Here is a 21601-nt window from a genome sequence, read left to right on the forward strand (position 1 = left end):
GACAGTGGTTGGTCCTAATCCTCAATGTGATGATATTGGGAGGTGTGGCCTTTTGGAATTAGTGCCTTTTTTTGTTGTTTTTTGTTTTTTGAGTCTATCGCCCAGGCTGGAGTGCAGTGGCACGATCTCCGCTAACTGCAGCCTCCACCTCCCGGGTTCAAGCAATTCTCATGAAACCCTGTCTCTACTAAAAATACCAAAAAAAAAAAAAAAAAAAAAAAATTAGCCAGGCTTGGTGGTGGGCACCTGTAATCCCAGCTACTTGGGAGGCTGAGGTAGGATAATCACTTGAACCTGGGAGGAGGAGTTTGCAGTGAGCTGAGATCAGGTCACTGCACTCCAGCCTGGGCCGTAGAGCTAAACTCAGTCTAAAAACAAACAAACGAACACCACCAAATGTACCCATGAAGTGAGTTTAACAGGCAAATAAGTTTCCTTGGGAGACTGAGGTCCCTTAAAGGGGGGACAGCAATATGTGACAAGTGTGTCCCTATTCTAAAGAGGACTGTTAAATCATCTGGAGGCCAGGCGAGGTGGCTCATGTCTGTAATTTCAGCACTTTGGGAGGCCGAGGTGGGTGGATCACTTGAGGTCAGGAGTTTGAGACCAGCCTGGCCAACATGGTGAAACCCTGTCTTTACTAAAAATACAAAAATTAGCTGGGCGTGGTGACAGGTGTCTGTAATCTCAGCTACTCAGGAGTCTGAGGCAGGACAATTGCTTGAACCTAGAAGGCAGAGGTTGCAGTGAGCTGAGATTTTGCCACTGTACTCCATCATGGGTGACAGAGTGAGACTGTGTCTTTAAAAAATAATGAAAAAGCTGGGCACGGTGGCTCACTCGTGTAATCCCAGCACTTTGGGAGGCCGAGGTGGTCATGTCAGGAGGTCAGGAGTTCAAGACCAGCCTGGCCAACATGGCAAAACCCCGTTTCTACTAAAAATACAAAAATTAGCTGAGCATGGTGGCGGGCACCTGTAATCCCAGCTACTCCGGAGGCTGAGGCAGGGGAATTGCTTGAACCTGGGAGGCAGATGTTGCAGTGAGCCGAGATCACGCCATTGCACTCCAGCCTGGGTAGCAAAAGCAAAACTCCATCTCAAAAAAAAAAAAAAAAAAAAAGATAAAATAATCTGGATATGACTTCTTCAAAGCTCTGGCCTTAAAATATTTTTTGACCTTTAGCCAACTTCTCAAATAAATATATATATATACACACACACACACACACACGCACACACACATATATATACACATATATATATATATAAATTTATATAGCCAGTCTATATAAATATTATCAAGATTTGTTTGGGCTGCATGTTGTGGCTCATGCCTGTAATCCCAGCACTTTGGGAGGTGGAAGTGGGAGGATGGCTTGAGCCTAGGAGTTTGAGACCAGTGTGGCCAACATAGTAAGACCCCATGTCTACTTCTTTTAACAAAATATAAACTTTGTTAATAAAGAATATTTCTGGCCAGGTGTGGTGGCTCATGCCTGTAATCCCAGCACTTTGGGAGGCTGAGGTGGGCATATCACCTGAGGTCAGGAGTTTGAGACCAACCTGGCCAACATGGCGAAACGCTGTCTCTACTAAAAATACAAAAATTACCTGGGCGTGGTGGCAGGCGCCTGTAATCCCAGCTCCTTGGGAGGCTGAGGTAGGAGAATCAGTTGAACCTGGGAGGCAGAGGTTGCAGTCGGCCGAGATCGCACCACTGCACTCCAGCCTGGGAAACAGAGTGAGACTCCATCTCAAAAAAAAAAAAAAAAAAAAATTTGTTTGGGAAGGGTTGTAGGAATGCTGCCCATGATGATGATGAGATAGGTGCTTCTCCCCATCTCAAGCCAAGTGAGAGAAAGTTCTAGAAAACCCGGCATGTTTTCCCTGGAGTTTGGAGGACATGATGACACCATTGTAGAGCTCCAGTAATTTTTTTTTTTTTTTTAATGAAGTCTCACCCTGTCTCCCAGGCTGGAGTGCAATGGCATGATTTTGGCTCACTGCAACCTCTGCCTCCCGGGTTCAAGTGCTTCTTCTGCCTCAGCCTCCCGAGTAGCTGGGATTACAGTTGCCTGCCACCACGCCTAGCTAATTTTTTGTATTTTTAGTAGAGATGGGGTTTCTCCATGTTGGTCAGGCAGGCCTGGAATTCCTGACCTCAGGTAATCCGCCCACCTGGGCCTCCCAAAGTGCTGGGATTACAGGCATGAGCCACTGCACCCGGTCCTACTTTTTTATTAAAAGGAAGCTGTCTCTGAAGTGTCATACAAGTAAAGGGTCTCATAAGTCTCCAAAGGTTCAGAAATTGTGGTTGTGCTCCATGAACACAACTTTCAATGAGAAGCCTATTATTCAGATTGTCCATCTGTCATGGTAATTTGTTGCCCTGGTCCTAAAGCTGTGATTGAAATTGAATTTTTCCTTTAAGGCTGTACTGGGCATTTGTCACTTTCAGTTGCCCTGGCAACAGCACATCCTCCCCACACTGAATAATACTGATGGTATAAAAAAACACATGCGGCTGGGTGCGGTGGATCATGGGTGGACATGGTGAAACCCCATCTCTACTAGAAATACAAGAAATTAGCCAGGCCTGGTGGCATGTGCCTGTAGTCCCAGCTACTCAGGAGGCTGAGGCAGGAGAATCGCTTGAACCCGGGAGGCAGAGGCTGCAGTGAGCTGAGATGGCACCACTGTACTCCAGCCTGGGTGACAGAGCAAGACTCTGTGTCAAAAAAACCCCAAAAACAAAAAACATGCAAATAAAGTAAAAAGTGATAGGTGGGAAGGCCACCTGTCAGCTGTTGAGCTCTACTGTGGGAGAAGGTCTGGGGAAGGATTGGGAGGGGTGTACGCCATGAAGGATGAGGCTGGGAGTGTTATACGTGTTATGCATAGTAGCAGGTATTGGTTAGAATGAGATAAGCTGCTGTAACAAATAGACCCCCCTCCCCCAGCCAACAATGGCTTAAAAAAGAGAGTTTATGGCTGGGCAAGGTGGTTCACACCTGTAATCCCAGCACTTTGGAAGGCCGAGGTGGGAGGGATAGCATGAGGCCAGTAATTTGAAACCAGCCTAGGCAACATAGCAAGACCCTGTCTCTATAAGAGAAAAATTTTAAAAAATTAGGTGGGCTTGGTGATGTGTGTCTACAGTCTCAGTATTGGGGCTTAGCCTGGGAGGGTTCTTGACTTTGCCCATGTAAGAATTCAAGGGTGAGCCAGTGGTGTTATTTTTTTTTCTTTTTCTTTTTTTGAGACAGAGTGTTGCTCTGTCACCCAGGCTGGAGTGCAGTGGCATGATCTCAGCTCACTGCAACCTCCACTTCCCAGTTTCAAGTGATTCTTGTGCCTCAGCCTCCCAAGTAGCTGGGATCACAGGCATGTGTCACCATGCCCGGCTAATGTTTTGTGGAGGTGGAGTTTCACCATGTTGCTGGCTGGTCTTGAATTCCTGGCTTCAAGTGATCCACCCACCTCGGGCTCCCAAGATGCTGGGATTACATGCATGAGTCACTGTGTCTGGCTCAGTGGTGTTAAATAGCAACTTTTACTGAAGCCTCAGTGCACAGCTGCAGCAGAGGAATTGCCCCTTGCAGAGCGGGGCTACCCCACAGGCAGTGTGCCCAGAAGAGCAGCCCAGAGGCAGCACTGCTGTCATATTTATACCCACTTTTAATTATATGCAAATCAAGGGGCAGTTTATGCAAAAATTTCTAGGATGAGGGTGGTAATTTCCAGTCACCGGGTCATTGCCATGGAAAGTGGTGCTAACGTCCGAGTGTTGCCATGGCAATGGTAAACTGATACGGTACACTGGTGGACGTGTCTTATGGAAAACTGCTTTTGCCCTAGACCTGTTTCAGCCAGTCCTCAGTTTGGTCCTGTGTACAAGCCCTGCCTCCTACCTCAGTACGGTAGGGCACTGGGCAGAATTGCGTGACTCCCATTCCAGGCCCCAGCTCCTGGAGGACATTTCGAACACACCGTGAGGGGGAAGGGAAGCTGCTGTGTTGAAGGTAAGGACCCAGTCCTGGCAGGTTCATCACCTGCTGACTAAAGAGCCCTTGGGCCCTGAATAATCAGCAGCGGTGGCCAGGCCAGGTGGTTCACGCAGTGGGCCTTAGGTGAGACTCAAACGTGATGGCTTCAGGTGGAACCTGGCACATTCCCAGCTGTGGTGGCTACATGGGAGAGACTCCTTCTGCTTGAGAAAGCAGAGAGGCCAGGCGTGGTGGCTTATGCCTGTAATCCCAGCACTTTGTGATCAAGTGGATCACCTGAGGTCAGGAGTTCGAGACCAGCCTGGCCAACATGGTGAAACCCTGTCTCCACTAAAAATATAAAAATTAGCTGGGCGTGGTGGGGGTCGGGGGGGGGGCGCATGTAATTCCAATTACTCGGGAGGCTGAGGCAGGAGAATCGCTCGAACCTGGGAGGCAGAGGCTGCAATGAGTCCAGTTCACGCCATTGCACTCCAGCCTGGATGACAGAGTAAGACACTGTCTCGGGAAAAAAAAAAAAAAAAAAAAAGAGAAAAGCAAAGGGAAGGCTGGGCTGGTGGCTCATGTCTGTAATCCCAGCACTTTGGGAGGCTGAGGTGGGTGGATCATCTGAGGTCAGGAATTCAGGACCAGCCTGGCCAACATGGCGAAACCCCATCTCTACTAAAAATACAAAAATTAGCCAGGTGTGGTGGTGCATGCCTATAATCCCAGCTACTTGGGAGGCTGAGGCAGGAGAATTGTTTGAATCCGGGAGGCAGAGGTTGCAGTGAGCTGAGATTGCGCCACTGCACTCCAGCCTGGGCAACAGAGCAAGACAATGTCTCAAAAAAAAAAAAAAAAAAAAAAAAGGAAAGCAAAGTGAAGAGTAAATGCAACTTCGTCTTGCAGCTTAGCTGCCAGCTTGGCCACAGGGGGGTAGAGCCCCAAGTGCACTCTTGGGGTCCCCGATTCCAGGCCATGGCTCTTGGACAGCATTTTTGGACCTGCCCTGGGCCAGAGGGGAGTCCACTGCCTTGAAGGGAGAGTTCTAGGCCTGGCAGGATTCACTGCAAGCTGACTGAAGAGTGCTTGGGCCTGGAGTGAACATCAGTGATGGCCAGGCAGTACTTGCCGTGGGCCTGGGGTGGTGGCCACAAGGAGAGACTTCTTGGCTTGTGGGAAGGAGAGAGAAGGGTGGGAAGGACTTTGTCTTGTGGCTTGGGTAGCCCCTCAGCTATAGTAGAATAGAGCGCCCGGTAGATTCCTAAGGTTTCCAACTCTGGGTTCAAGCTCCTGGATGGCATCTCTGGACCCACCCAGGGCTGGGGGGACCTCGCCATCCTGAAGAAATGAACACAAGTCCGCTGGCTTCACCACCTACTGGCTGTAGAACGCTCGAGCCTGGAGTGAACATAGGCGGTTTCCAGGCTCTGGGTACAGTGGGCCTTGGGTGAGACCCAGGGCTGTGCTGGCTTCAGGTCTGACCCAGTGCAGTCCCAGAGGTGGTGGCCACAGAGGAGCTTGTGTCACCCCTCCCCCAACTCCAGGCATCTCAGCACAGAGAGACTCTGGAAAAAGTAAGGGAAGAGAACAAGAGTCTCTGCCTAGTAATCCAGAGAATTATTATTCTTCTTTTATGAGACAGACTCTTGCTCTGACACCCAGGCTGGAGTGCAGTTGCATGATCTCTGCTCACTGCAACCTCTGCCTCCCAGATTCAAGTGATTCTCCTGCCTCAGCCTCCCGAGTAGCTGGGATTACAGGCGCCCACCACAATGCCTGGCTAATTTTTTGTAGTTTTAGTAGAGATGGGGTTTCACTATGTTGGCCAGGCTGGTCTCAAACTCCTGACCTCAGGTGATCCACCCATCTCGGCCTCCCAAAGCACTGGGATTACAGGCATGAGCCACCATGCCTGGCCTACATATCTTAACTTTTTCCTTACAGTTTCCCTCTCTCTGTCCCTTACAGGTGCTTCTGGAATAGTATTTTCATCTCGTCCACTTTTTTTTTTTTTTTTTGAGACAGAGTCTCGCTCTGTCGCCCAGGCTAGAGTGCAGTCGGGCGATCTCGGCTCACTGCAAGTTCCACCTCCCGGGTTCACGCCATTCTCCTGCCTCAGCCTCCCAAGTAGCTGGAACTACAGGTGCCCACTACCACGCCCAGGTCATTTTTTGTATTTTTAGTAGAGACAGGGTTTCACCATGTTAGCCAGGATGATCTCCGTCTCCTAACCTCGTGATCCGCCTGTCTCGGCCTCCCAAAGTGTTGGGATTACAGGCGTGAGCCACTGCGCCTGGCCCCCTTTTTTTTTTTTTTGAAACAAGGTCTCACTCTGTCACTCAGGCTGAAGTGCAGTGGTGTGAACATAGCTCACTGCAGCCTCGATCTCCTGGACTCAAGCAATCCTCCCACCTCAGCCTCCCCAGTAGTTGGTACTACAGGTGTGCACCACCACACCCAGCTAATTTTTTGATTTTTTTATAGAGATGGGCTTTCGCCGTGTTGCCCAGGCTAATTCTGAGCTCCTGGGCTCAAGCGATCTTCCTGTGTCAGCCTCCGAAAGTGCTGGGATTACAGGCCTGAACCACCAAGCCTGGCCTCATTTATTCATTTTTAAAGCCCTGTCTATTCTGCCCTCTGATACACCATCCAACACATAATTATTTCAATAATTGAGTTTTTCATATCCCTCATCTCCTGTTAGGTTCTGCTTCATAACCTCCTCTTCTCGCTTCGACTTGCCATTATCCTCCGTCATTTCTCTGAGGATGTTTGTTATGCGTAGTTTACATGCCTTATGAGCTCTACTTCATTGGGGATAGTTTCTTTCAAGCCCAACTGAGATATTTGGGCCTCCTGGGTATGCTGGCAATTATATGCTTCAGAAAAGGTAACAATTCACTGCTTCTTAAGACTATGATAGTTTATGGCCAGGCGCGGCAGCTCACGCCTGTAATCCCAACACTTAGGAAGGCCAAGGCGGGCAGATTGCTTGAGCCCAGGAGTTCAAGACCAGCCTGGGCAGCATGGTGAAATCTAGTCTCTACCAATAACAACCAAACACGCAAAAAATCCAAAAAACAAAACTGATAATTTTGAGGGTTTTTTTTTGAGCATTGATTTAGAGGTGAAGTAGAGAAACCAATTTCTTTTCTTTCTTTCTTTTTTTTTTGAGACACGGTCTAGCTGTGTCACTCAGGCTGGAGTGCAGTGGTGCAGTCTCGGCTCACTGCAACCTCTGGCTCCTGGGTTCAGGCAATTCTCCTGTCTCAGTCTCCTGAATAGCTGGGAGTACAGGCTCGTGCCACCACACCTGGCTAATTTTTGTATTTTTAGTAGAGACGGGGTTTCACCATGTTGCCCAGGGTGGTCTCGAACTGCTGTCCTCAAGTGATCTGCCTGCCTTGGTCTCCCAAAGTGCTGGGATTACAGGCATGAGCCACCGGGCCTAGCCCTCTCCTCTTGGTTTTCTCTGGCACCATGGAACCTACTTGGACCCCAGGTGCACCCCGAAAGTGTGGGGATGTGTAATGTCTTCCTTTGTAACGCCCCTGGGCAGCTCTTCCCTAAAGGCCAGGCGAGTTTGCTGCATTAATGCCCCAGCCACTTCCTCCTTCATTTTTATTTTATTTATTTTTAAATTGCCTTTATAATAATGGCAAAAGCTGGCTGGATGCAGTGGCTCACGCCTATAATCCCAGCACTTTGGGAGGCCGAGGCAGGTGGATCACCTGAGGTCAGGAGTTTGAGACCAGCCTGGCCAACATGGTGAAACCCCATCTCTACTAAAAACACAAAAAATTAGCCAGGTGTGGTGGCTCAGGGCTGAATCCCAGCCACTCAGGAGGCTGAGGCAGGAGAATCGCTTGAACCTGGGAGGCGGAAGTTGCAGTGAGCTGAGATTGTGCCACTGCACTCCAGCCTGGGCAACAAGAGCGAAACTTCATCTCAAGAAAAAAATGCAAAAGCTTTTCATTTTGATGAAGTCCAATTGGCCAGCCTACATTTAAAAAAAAATTTGAATTTTCATTTTTTTATTTTTTAGAGACATGGTCTCACTCTAACCCAGGCTGGAGTGCAGTGGTGTGATCATAGCTCACCGCAGCCTCCATCTCCTGAGCTCAAGAGATCTTCCTCTTTTTTTTTTTTTGAGACAGAGTCTTGCTCTGTCACCAGGCCGGAGTGCAGTGGCATGATCTTGGCTCTTGGCTCACTGCAACCTCTGCCTCCCTGGTTCAAGCGATTTTCTTGCCTTAGCCTCTCGAGTAGCTGGGACTACAGGCGTGCACCACCATGCCCAGCTCTTTTTTTTATTTTTAGTAGAGACGGGGTTTCACCATGTTGGCCAGGATGGTATCGATTTCCTGACCTCGTGATCCTCCTACCTTGGCCTCCCAAAGTGTTGGGATTACAGGTGTGAGCCACCGCCCTGGCCTCTGTTTTTTTGAGACAGAGTCTTGCTCTGTCACCCAGACTGGAGTGCGGTGGTGAGATCTCGGCTCTGCAGCCTCTGTCTCCCAGGTTCAAGCAATCCTCCTGCCTCAGCCTTGTGAGTAGCTGGGATTACAGGTGTGTGCCACCAGGCTTGGCTGATTTCTTTGTATTAGTAGTAGAGACAGGGTTTCACGGTGTTGACCAGGCTGGTCTTGAACTCCTGACCTCAAGGGATCTACCTGCCTCGGCCTCCCAAAGTGCTGGGATTACAGGTGTGAGCCACCGTGCCCGGCTCATGATCCTCCTTCCTCAGCCTCCCGAATAGCTGGAACTACAGGCACAAGCCCCATGTCTGGCTAATGAAAAACAAATTTTTTTTGAGAGATGGGATCTCACTATGTTGCCCAGACCGATCATGAACTCCTGGCCTCAGGCATTCCTCCCGTCTTGGCCTCCCAAAGTGCTGGGATCACAGGCTTGAGCCACCACGCCGGCCCACTCCTCATCCTTCAGTGGGAAGATTCGGAGGTATTTTCTGCTTGGTTTCTCAGAGCATCCCCAGCCGTATTGAGCCCCGGTTTCCCCCAGCTGTGACCCACTGATCAGCATGCGCTTATTGGCTTTTCTCTCATTTCTTTCTTATTTTTTTTTTTTTTTTGAGATGGAGTCTTACACTGTCGCCCAGGCTGGAGTGCAGTGGTGCGTTCTTGGGTCAGTGCAACTTCCGCCTCCCGGGTTTAAGAGATTCTCCTGCCTCAGCCTCCCAAGTAGCTGGGATTACAGGCGCCCGCCAGCATACTTGGCTAATTGTTGTATTTTTAGTAGAGACAGGGTTTCACCATGTTGGTCAGGCTGGTCTCGAGCTCCTGGCCTCAGGTGATCTGCCTGCCTTGGCCTCCCAAAGTGCTGGGATTACAGGTGTGAGCCACTGCGCCTGGCCTTGTTTCTGACTTGGTTCTCTAACTCACTCCTGCTTCCTGGGATCACCTCCCAAATAAACTGCCATCACCCAAGTCATTGTCTCAGAATCTGCGTTTGGGGAACCCAAGCAAATCTGCCACTCTTCTGTAGATGTTGATGTAGTTTCATATGTATTTCTTTGCCCACAAGACCTTGTTACCTTCTTGGAGGGCTTATTAAAATGGAGAAAATTGCCAGGTGCAATGGCTCATGACTGTAATCCTAGCACTTTGGGAGGCTGAGACAGGCGGATCACTTGCGGTCAGGAATTCTAGACCACCCTGGGCAACATGGCAAAACCCTGTCTCTACTAAAAATACAAAAATTAGCCAGGCGTGGTGGCACACGCCTGTAAACCCAGCTACTCGGGAGGCTGAGGCAGGAGAGTCGTTTGAATCTGGGAGGTGGAGGCTGCAGTCAGCCGAGATTGCACCACTGCACTCCAGCCTGGGTGACAGAGCAAGACTCTGTCTAGAAAAAAAAAAAAGAATACAAATTGCTTATTTCCAAGAAAACATCTCTGCCGTGCTTTCAGATTTTCAGCTGATTACAAATCACGCACCCATGATCAAATCCAACAAGAGATAGACCCCCTGCCATAAAGGAAGAAGGCTGGCTGGGTGTAGTGGCTTATGACTGCAATCCCAGTGCTTTGGGAGGCTGAGGCAGGAGGATCTCTGAGGCCAGCAGTTCAAGACCAGCTTGAGCAATATAGCAAGACACCCCCTCATCTCTCCAATAATAATAAAAAAAATTAGCCAGGCATGGTGGCGCGTGCCTGTAGTCCAATCTACTCGGGAGGCTGAAGTGGGAAGATTGCTCCAGGAGTTCGAGTCTGCAGTTGGCTGAGATCTCGCCACTGCACTCCAGCCAGGGCGGTAGAGCCAAACCTTGTCTCAATAAAATCTCCACAAGGGGGCGCCATCTACATGATGAGAGCAGGAAGGGAACCGGCCAGTGTCTCCTGGTGACGTACTCATTCAGCGCTTCTTATACCTTAAAGGTGACCAGGAATCACCTGGGGGTCTTGTTAAAATGCAGGTTCTAATTCAGCAGGGCTGGGGCAGGACCACAGCTCTTGCATTTCCCTCCTTCCTTCCCTCCTTCCTTCCTTCCTCCCTCCCTCCCTTCCTTCTCTTTCTTCTTTCTTTCCTTCTCTCTCTCTCTCTCTTTTTTTTTTTTTTGACAGAGTCTCGCTCTGTCACCCAAGCTGGAGTGCAGTGGTGTGATCTCGGCTCACTGCAGCCTTCACCTCCTGGGTTCAAGCAATTCTCCTGCCTCAGCCTTCCAAGTAGATGGTGTCAGGCCTCTGAGCCCAAGCTAAGCCATCATATCCCCTGTGATCTGCACGTATACATCCAGATGGCCTGAAGTAACTGAATAATCACAAAAGGAGTGAAAATGGCCTGTTCCTGCCTTAACTGACGACATTCCACCACAAAAGAAGTGAAAATGGCCAGTCCCTGCCTTAACTGATGACATTACCTCGTGAAATTCCTTCTCCTGGCTCATCCTGGCTCAAAAGCTCCACCACTGAGCACCTTGTGACCCCCCACCCCTGCCAGCCAGAGAACAACCCCCTCTGACTGTAATTTTCCTTTACCTACCCAAATCCTATAAAACAGCTCCACCCCATCTCCCTTCGCTGACTCCCTTTTTGGACTCAGCCCTCCTGCACCCAGGTGATTAAAAGCTTTATTGCTCACACAAAGCCTGTTTGGTGGTGTCTTCACACGGACGCGAGTGAAAGATGGGATCACAGGCCCCCACCACCACGCCCAGGTAATTTTTTGTATTTTTAGTAGAGACAGGGTTTCACTATGTTGGTCAGGCTGGTCTCGAACTCCTGGCCTCAGGCAGTCCACCTGCCTTGGCCTCCCAAAGTGCTGGATTACAGGTGTGAGCCACTGCGCCCCACCAAGATCTTGCATTTCTAACATGTCCAGGAAGCTTGATGATGCGGGTCAGGAAAACACACTTTGGTAGCGAGGGGGGCTATGGCCTTAAAGTTGGGTAACTGAAGGGGACTCCCCACCTGGACCCGTTTGCCCTGTTCCTCAAGCCAGCTCAGGTTAGCGTCTTCATTATTTTATTATTTGTATTTTTTTTGAGACAGAGTCTTGTTTTGTCACTCAGGCTGCAGTGCAGTGGTGCAATCTCTGCTCACTGCAGCCTCCACCTCCTGGGTTGAAGTGATTCTCCTGCCTCAGCTTCCCAAATAGCTGGGATTACAGGCACCCGCCACCACTCCCAGCTAATTTTTGTATTTTTAGTAAAGATGGAATGTAGCCATGTTGGCCAGGCTGGTCTTGAACTCCTGACCTCAAGTGATCTCCCCACCTCAACCTCCCAAAGTGTTGGGATTACAAGCATGTGCCACCATGCCTATCTAATTTTTTTTTTTTTTTTTTTTGAGACGGAGTCTCGCTCTGTTGCCCAGGCTGGAGTGCAGAGGTGCGATCTTAGCTCACTGCAAGTTCTGCCTCCCAGGTTCATGCCATTCTCCTGCCTCAGCCTCCCGAGTAGCTGGGACTACAGGCACCCACCACCATGCCCGGCTAATTTTTTTGTATTTTTAGTAGAGATGGGGTTTCACCATATGAGCTGGGATGGTCTCGATCTCCTGACCTCGTGATCTGCCCGCCTCAGCCTCCCAAAGTGCTGGGATTAAGGTGTGAGCCACTGTGCCTGGCCAATTTTTGTATTTTTAATCAAGACAGGGTTTCGCCATGTTGGCCAGGCTGGTCTCAAACTCAAGGCCTCGAGCAATCCTCCTACCTCGGCCTTCAAAGTGCTGAGATTATAGGTGTGAGTCCCTGCATCTGGTTCTAACTGTATTTTTGTACCCATTAACCCATTTTTCTTTATGTCTCCCTCCCACCTTCCCTTCTCAGCCTCAGGTAAGCAACATTCGACTAGAATCACACTCTTAAACACTTACAACTTTAGAATTAGAGAATTCTAGAATTTTCAGTGTAATAATATCAGCTTCCATTCTGTATTTTTTTTTTTTAGTTGTTTTAGCGACACAGTCTTACTCTGTTGCCCAGGCTGGAGTGCAGTGGCACAATCACAGCTCACTGCAGCTGGTCGGATAACTCCTGGGCTCAAGTGATTCTTCCACCTCGGCCTCCTGAGTAGCTGGGACTACAGGTGTGTGCTACCGTGCCTGGCTAATTAAAAACAATTTTTTTTTTTTTTGAGACGGAGTCTTGCTCTGTTGCCCAGGCTGGAGTGCAGTGGTGCAATCTCGGCTCACTGCAAGCTCTGCCTCCTGGATTCATGCCATTCTCCTGCCTCAGCCTCCCGAGTAGCTGGGACCACAGGCGCCCACCACCACGCCCGGCCAATTTTTTGTATTTTTAGTAGAGACGGGGTTTCACCGCGTTAGTCAGGATGGTCTCGATCTTCTGACCTCATGATCCACCCACCTCGGCCTCCCAAAGTGTTGGGATTATAGGCGTGAGCCCCTGCGCCCGGCCAAAAACAATTTTTTTCTGTAGAGATGGGGTCATGCTATGTTGGCCTGGCTGGTCTCGAACTCCTGAGCTCAGTGATCCTCCCACCTCAGCCTCCCAAAGTGCTGGGATTACAGGTATGAACCACCACGCCTGGCCTCCATTCTGCATTCTGTGAGCTTGCACGTCTCATCTCCACCTACTTTGTTGGTTATGAAGGCTTAGAAGAGCCCCTGGTCCTGAGCAAGCACTATGATTATTACTATTATTTTAAAATTATTATTATTATTTTTGAGATGGAGTTTCGCTCTGTTCGCCCAGGCTGGAGCGCAATGGCGACATCTCGGCTCATTGCAACCTCCGCCTCCTGGGTTCAAGTGATTCGCCTGCCTCAGCCTCCCCAGTAGCTGGGATTACAGGTGCGTGACACCATGCCTGGTTGATTTGTGTATTTTATTTATTTATTTATTTTGAGACGGAGTCTTGCTCTGTCGCCCAGGCTGGAGTGCAGTGGCATGATCTTGACTCACTGCAACCTCCGCCTCCCAGGTTCAAGCAATTCTCCTGCCTCATCCTCCCGAGTAGCTATGATTATAGGCACATGCCGCCACGCTTGGCTAATTTTTGTATTTTCAGTACAGATGGAGTTTTACCATGTTGGACAGGCTGGTCTCGAACTCCTGACCTCGTGATCTGCCTGCCTTGGCCTCCCAAAGTGCTGGGATTACAGGCGAGTGACACCATGCCTGGCTAAATTGTGTATTTTATTTATTTATTTTTTTTGAGATGGAGTCTTGCTCTGTCACCCAGGCTGGAGTGCAGTGGCATGGTCTCAGCTCACTGCAACCTCTCCCTCCTGGGTTCAAGTGGTTCTCCTACCTCAGCCTCCTGAGTAGCTGGGACTACAGGCGTGTGCGACCACACCCGGCTAATTTCTGTATTTTTAGAAGAGACGGGGTTTCACTATGTTGACTGCGCTGGTCTCGAACTCCTGATCTCGTGATCCGCCCGCCTCGGCCTCCCAAAGTCCTGGGATTACAGGCATGACCCACCGGGCCCAGCCACCCGGCCCTATTTTTATTATTATTGCTGGTGCTGATGTTTTCTGCCCGCCTTTGAGATGCCCTCAGCTTGGCGCATCCTCCAGCTTCCTCCTGCCTGTATCCCTCCCCCGGTGCTTATTGCGGCCTCTGGGCCTTACTCAGACCCCCCGTGGTGCTAGAGTTTCTGGTAAGTTGGTCAGGCCAGGGTCGGATAACTGCATGGGCACAAGCATTGCCGCTGATGAGCCCACCACATCCTGCCTCAAAAGCCACTGTGGCCACAGCTGAGGAACCCTCGTGCCAGGGGAGGGGAGGGTGGTGAGTGGTGGTCAACCAGCCCAGTTTGGCTGGTTCTGGGCTTCCTGTGGCCACTGGCAAGCTGGTGGCTGGGCACAGCTGCTTCTCCTTAGGATGTGGTAGCTGCGGCCGCCTGCTCAGTCCGTCCCTCCTGATGGGGGTTGGCATTGCACGGTGCGATGGGTTTGTGAATGCAAAATAACGTGCTCCATGTGCCCTTTGGTCATGATTTCTTTCTTTCTTTCTTTCTTTCTTTCTTTCTTTCTTTCTTTCTTTCTTTCTTTCTTTCCTTCCTTCCTTCCTTCCTTCCTTCCTTCCTTCCTTCCTTCCTTCCTTCCGCCTTTCTTTCTTTTTCTTTCTTTCTCTTTCTCTCTTTCTCTTTTTCTTTCCCTCCCTCCCTCCTTCTCTCCCTTCCTTCCTTCCCTCCCCCCTCTCTTTCTCTCTCTGTTTCTCTTTCTCTATTTCTCCTTCCTTCCTTCCTTCCCTCCTTCCTTCCTTTGTCTTGTCTTTTCTTTTTGTTTTCTTTTCTTTTCTTTCTTTTTTTTTTTTTTGAGACAGAGTTTCACTCTTGTTGCCCAGGCTGGAGTGCAGTGGCGCGATCTCAGCTCACCACAGCCTCCGCGTCCTGGTTTCAAGCGATTCTCCTGTCTCAGCCTCCCGAGTATCTGGGATTACAGGCACGTGCCACCAGGCCCAGCTAATTTTGTATTTTTAGTAAAGACAGGGTTTCTCCATGTTGGTCAGGCTGGTCGTGAACTCCCAACCTCAGGTGATTCTCCCGCTTCGGCCTCCCAAAGTGCTGGGATTACGGGTGTGAGCCACCACACCTGGCCTTTTTTCTTCCCTCCCCTCCCCTCCCCTCCCCTCCCCTCCTCTTCCCTTCTCTTCCCTTCCCTTCACCATGTTGGCCAGGCTGGTCTCGAACTCCTGGCCTCAGGTGATCCGTCCGCCTAGGCCTCCCAAAGTGTGGAATTACAGGCGTAAGCCACTGCGCCCAGCATAAAAAAAGGACTTCTATTGATATATAAAAATACAGACAGAAGAGTTCACCAATAATAAGCTTAAAGAATTTTTACAGCTGAATATCCCTGTGTAACCAACACTCAGATCAAGAAAAAGACTTTTCCCAGCATCCAGACCCCCGCCTTCCGTTTTTACCCCTCAAAAATAACTTCTTTCCTGGCTTATAACATCGAAGTCTAGTTTTGTGTGTTCTTGATTTTTTTTTTTTTTTTTGAGTTGGAATCTTGCTCTGTCCAACCCAGGTTGGAGTGAAATGGCACGATCTCGGCTTACTGCAAACTTCGCCTCCTAGGTTCAAGTGATTCTTGTGGCTCAGCCTCCCAAGTAGCTGGGATTACAGATGCCCGCCACCATGCCCGACTAATTTTTGTAGTTTTAGTAGAGGTGGGTTTCACCATGTTGGCCAGGCTGGTCTGGAACTCCTGACCTCAGGTGATCTGCCCACCTCGGCCTCCCAAAGTGCTGGGATTATAGATGTGAGCAGCCATTCCTGGCCTTATTGAGATCTTTTACAATCTATTTTTTTGGTACTAAGTCTTTGAAATCCAGTATGTGTGTCATTTTCACGGCCCAAGTTAATATGGACTCACTGTATTTCAAGCACTCAGTGGCCAGATGTGGCTGGTGGCTGCCGTAATGGGCATTGCTGGTCTGGATCTTGAAGAAGAGGATGAAGAGACACTGGCACAAAAGTTACCAACACAGGCCAGGCGCAGTGGCTCATGCCTGTAATCCCGGCACTTTGGAAGGCCGAGGCAGGTGGGTCATCTGAGGTCGGGAGTTTGAGACCAGTCTGACCAACATGGAGAAACCCCATCTCTACTAAAAATACAAAATTAACCTGGCGTGGTGGCACATGCCTATAATCCTAGCTACTCGGGAGGCTGAGGCAGGAGAATAGCTTGAACCCGGGAGGCGGAGGTTGTGGTGAGCCGAGATTACACCATTGCACTCTAGCCTGGGCAACAAAAGCGACACTCCATCTCAAAAAAAAAAAAAAAGTTACCAACATAAAAAATGGTGTGTACACACTCTGTCCTGCAATTTCATTTCTAGAGAGTCATCTACAATAAATACTTGTACATGCATACGAGAATATATATACAAAGGTGCTCATTATATTATAACCCAAAATATTGGAAACCACCTAAAATTTCACCATTAGGGAAGTGATTGAGTAAGCAAATTTAAAACTAACAACAGACTTCTTCTTCTTTTCCTTCTTTTTTTTTTTTTTTCTTTTGAGACGGTGTCTCGCTCTGTCGCCCAAGCTGGAGTGCAATGGCGCGATCTCGGCTCACTTCAACCTCCACCTCCTGGTTCACGCGATTTTCCTGCCTCAGCCTCCCAAGCAGCTGGGATTACAGGCGTGTGCCACCACGCCCGGCTAATTTTTGTATTTTTAGTAGAGACAGGGGTTCACCATGTTGGCCAGGCTGGTCTCAAACTGCTGACCTTGTGATCCACCTGCCTCGGCCTCCCAAAGTGCTGGGATTACAGGCGTGAGCCACCGCATCCGGCCTTCTTCTTCTTTTCTTTTTTGAGACAGGGTCTCGCTCTGTCACCCAGGCTGGGTGATCATAGATGGTGGTGCGATCATAGCTCACTGCAGCCTCAATCTCCCAGGCTCAGGTGATCCTCCCACCTCAGTCTCCAGAGTAGCTGGGACCACAAGTGTGCACCACTACACTTGGCTAATTTTTGTATTTTTTGTAGACGTGGGGTTTCTTCATGTTGCCCAGGCTGGTCTTGAACTCCTGGCCTCAAGCAATCCTCCCTCCTTGGCCTCTCAAAATGCTGGGATTACAGGCATGATCCACTGCACCCAGCTAAAGGATTTCTTATGCTGTTAAAACAGAACAGTGTTTTAAAATGTATTTACAAAAACATCATTCTGACGCCAGGTGCAGTGCTCTTGCCTGCAATCCCAACACTTTGGGAGGCTGAGGTGAGAGGATTACTTGAGCCCAGGAGTTCGAGACAAGCCTGGGCAACATAGTGAGACCCCCGACTCTACAAAAAATAATAAAACCAAAATGAAAACCAAAACGTTATCCAGAAAAACAAAGTGATAAAGTACATTACTGGGGCCCAGCATGGTGGCTCACACCTGTAATCCTAGCACTTTGGGAGGTCGAGGTGGGAGGATCACCTGAGGTCAGGAGTTCGAGACCAGCCTGGCCGACATGGCGAAACCCCATCTCTACTAAAAATACAAAAATTTGGTGGCTCATGCCTGTAATCCCAGCACTTCGGGAGGCCAAGGCGGGCGGATCACGAGGTCAGGAGATCAAGACTGTCCTGGCTAACACGGTGAAACCCTGTCTCTACTAAAAAAAAAAAAATACAAAATATTAGCTGGGCATGGTGGCGGGCGCCTGTAGTCCCAGTTACTCGAGAGGCTGAGGCAGGAGAATGGCGTGAACCCGGGAGGCGGAGCTTGCAGTGAGCCGAGATCACGCCACTGTACTCCAGCCTGGGCAACAGAGTGAGACTCCATCTCAAAAAAAAAAAAAAAAATTAGCCGGGCGTGGTGGGTGGGCGCCTATAATCCAAGCTACTTGGGAGACTGAGGCAGGAGAATCTCTTGAACTTGAGTGGCGGAGGTTGCAGTGAGCCGAGGTTGTGCCACTGGACTCCAGCCTGGGCGACAAATTGAGACTCTGTCTCAGAAAAAAAAAGTTATTGGAACAACTGGTGAAATTTCAGTGAGGGCTGAGTATAGTGTGGTATCAGTGGCATATTTCCTTATTTTGATAAATATATTGTGGTTATGTCAGAGAATATCCTGTCATAACCGCAATATAAGAGATACACAGTAACAAATTTATGGTAAAGGAGCATGATGTTTCCAAAGTACTCTCAAATGATTCCAGGAAAAACATAAGTAGACATAGATATATATGCCTGTATTATTTTTCTAGGGTTTACCAGCCCCCACAATTGCATGAGCCAATTTCTTTCTTTTTTTCTGTGTGTGTGTGACAAAGTTTCGCCCTTGTCACTCAAGGCTGGAGTGCAATGGCGCGATCTCGGCTCACTGCAACCTCCACCTCCCGAGTTCAAGTGATTCTTCTGCCTCAGCCTCCCAAGTAGCTGGGACTACAGGTGCCTGCCACCATTCCCAGCTACTTTTTTGCATTTTTATTAAAGACGGGGTTTCACAATGTTGGTCAGCCTGGTCTCGAACTCTTTACCTCAAGTGATCTTCCCTCCTCGGCCTCCCAAAGTGCTGGGATTACAGGCGGGAGCCAACGCACCCGGCCGCTTTTACTATTCTTGCAACTTTTTTCATTTGACATTCCATCGAAATAAAAAGTTAAAAAAATTCTTTTTCTTCTGAGGGGGTGTTTTATCAAGGACACCTTTATCAAGGGTCCCGGGCCTAAAAATGTTAAGAACCCATGATTTACGGCTGAGGAGGCAACTTCCATCCAAAATCCTAAAAGTCAAGTTCCTGTGACCTGGCTTCCTGAACCTCCCCGCTCCTGCGCCCCCTGGGGGTCAGGGCCAGAACAACACGGCATTCCTATAATGCTCCAAATCGCCACAAATCGACCTTGGAAATCCTGGGTGAGTAACGCAGACTGCGCACATGGCTTCAATTAGCGGAACTAAAACTTGCTGAACATCGTGTACCCGCGTGTCCATGGCCAAACGCAAACTCCACCTTTGTAAAACTCTAGGTGAATTCCCAGCTGAATTCAGAAGCGTGACAGGAATGGGAGTTTTCATTGGTGTCTTTTTCTTTTTTCTATTTTTAGAGTAGGGAGGAGTGTATTTCTGGATTGTTTAAATATTTACAATGAGCATGCATTTCCTTTGCAATTAAAAGAAAACCAGATTTTTTTTTTTTTTTTTTTTTGAGGCGGAATGTTGCTCTGTCCCCAGGCTGGAGTGCAGTGGCGCGATCTCGGCTCACTGCAACCTCTGCCTCCCGTGTTCAAGCAATTCTCCTGCCTCAGCCTCCTGAGTAGCTGGGACTACAAGCGCCCGCCAACACGCCCAGCTAATTTTTGTATTTTTAGTAGAGACGGGGTTTCACCATGTTAGCCAGGATAGTCTCAATCTCTTGAACTGGTGATCTGCCTGCCTCGGCCTCCCAAAGTGCTGGGATTACAGGCATGAGGACCGCACCCGGCCGAAAACCAGATATTTAAAAATTGAAGTTTGCTGTAGAAAAATACTGTGGGAGAAAGTTGTGGGCGGTGTTTTGTAGAGTCGCAGAAGGACATGGGAAAAAAAATTGAGTGTGTTTCTGTAATCATCATAACAATCACACTCATTGTGCCGTAGGCTCCAAGGGAGGGCTCTGAGCTGTGGTTACCAGATAAAATACAAGATTCTCAGGTAAAATGTGAAAAAAAAATATTTTTGTGATCTTAACTCACTGCAGTCTTGATCTCCTGGGCTGAAGTGATCCTCCTGCCTCAGCCTCCCAGGTAGCTGGGACCACAGGCACGTGCCACCATGCCCAGCTAATTTTTAATTTATTTTGTTGAGATGGGATCTCACTATGTTGCCCAGGCTGCTCTCAAACTCCTGGCCTCAAGTGATCTTTCCTCGGTGTCCCCATGCCCTGGGATTACAGTTATGAACCACCAGGCCCAACCCTGAAATTTAAAGTTAACTGGGCAGTCTGTAATGTGTTTTTGTTTGTGTGGGTGTGTGTGCTAAATCAGGCAACCCGTATTCTGAGCAGAGGAGTGCTTTGATCTGACTTAGATTTTAATAGGCTCCCTCTGGTTGCTGGTGGAGATGAGACTACGGAGTGGGGGCAGTGAAGATCCAAGAGAGGAGGCTGCTGTAATGGTCCAAGCAGAAGGTGATAGTGATTTGGATCAGGGTAACAGAGCCGAGGTGGTGAGAGGTTGACCACCTCTCATGCATCTATTTCAAAGGAAAGGCCATGTCCAGGCTCCTTAGCTCGGCATTCAAGGCTTCTCTCCACCACTGGACACACTTACTCTCTAGCTTCTCAGACCCTGTTGCAGATAGAATCATGATCCCCAATGATGTCCACATCTTAATCTCCTGAACCTGTGAACAGGTGACCTTCCATGGCAAAAGGGACTTTGCAGATAGGATGAAGTTAAAGATCTTTAGATGGGGGAGCGATTATCCTGGATTGGGTCTGGGTGGGCTCAATGGAATCACAAGAGTCCTTATATGAGGAAGATAGAAATTTGAGACATACAGTAGAGGAGGAGGTGATGAGACCACAGAGGCAGGGACGGGCGTGGTGCAGCCACAAGCCAAGGAATTTCAGGAGCCACCTGAAGCTGGGAGAGGCAAGGAACAGATTCTCCCCTGGAGCCTCTGGAGGGAGTGGTGACATCTTGATTTTGGACTTCTGGCCTGCAGAACCATGCCAAAATAATTGGCTTTTTTTTTCTTTTTTTTTCCTTGAGGTGGAGTCTTGCTTTGTCGCCCAGGCTGGAGTGCAGTGGTGCCATCTTGGCTCACTGCAACCTCCACCTCCCGGGTTCAAGTAATTCTTGTGCCTCAGCCTCCCGAGTAGCTGGGACTACAGGCATGCACCACCACACCCAGGTAATTTCTGTATTTTTAGTAGAGATGGGGTTTTGCCATGTTGGCCAGGCTGGTCTTGAACTCTTGACCTCAATGATCTGCCCGCCTCAGCCTCCCAAAGTGCTGGGATTGCAGGCATGAGCCACTGCGCCCGGTCCTGGTGTTAAGCCCGCAGTTTGTGCTAATTGGTTACAGCAGCCTTGGGAAGGTAATCTCGGCTCCTTCCTTGCCCCAGGCTCTAGGAAGTATCTTAGCCCCCAGCCCTGGGCTGCAGACCTATACCAGTCCATGGCCTGCTAGGAACCATGCAGCATCGCAGGAGGTGAGTGGCAGGTGAGTAAGTGAAGCTTCATCTGTATTTATAGCCACGCCCCTTCGCTCATATTACCGCCTGATCTGTCAGATCAGGGGCGGAATTACATTCTCATAAGAGCGTGAACCCAGGCCGGGCGCAGTGGCTCAAGCCTGTAATCCCAGCACTTTGGGAGGCTGAGGCGGGTGGATCACGAGGTCAGGAGTTCGAGATCAGCCTGGCCAAGATGGTGAAACCACGTCTCTACTAAAAATACAAAAATTAGCCGGGCGCAGTGGTAGGCGTCTGTAGTCCCAGCTACTCGGGAGGCTGAGGCAGGAGAATCGCTTGAACCTGGGAGGCAGAGGTTGCAGTGTGCCGAGATCGTGCCATTGCACTCTAGCCTGGGTGACAGAGTGAGACTCCATCTCAAAAAAAAAAAAAAAAAAAAAAAAAAAAAAAAGAGCGTGAACCCTGTTGTGAACAGCACATGTGAGGGATCTGGGTTGCAAGCTCCTTATGAGAATCTAATGCCTGATGATCTGTCACTGTATCCCATCACCCCCAG

This window comes from Pan paniscus, chromosome 20 (assembly GCF_029289425.2).
Source record: "Pan paniscus chromosome 20, NHGRI_mPanPan1-v2.0_pri, whole genome shotgun sequence".
Classification (NCBI taxonomy): domain Eukaryota; kingdom Metazoa; phylum Chordata; class Mammalia; order Primates; family Hominidae; genus Pan; species Pan paniscus.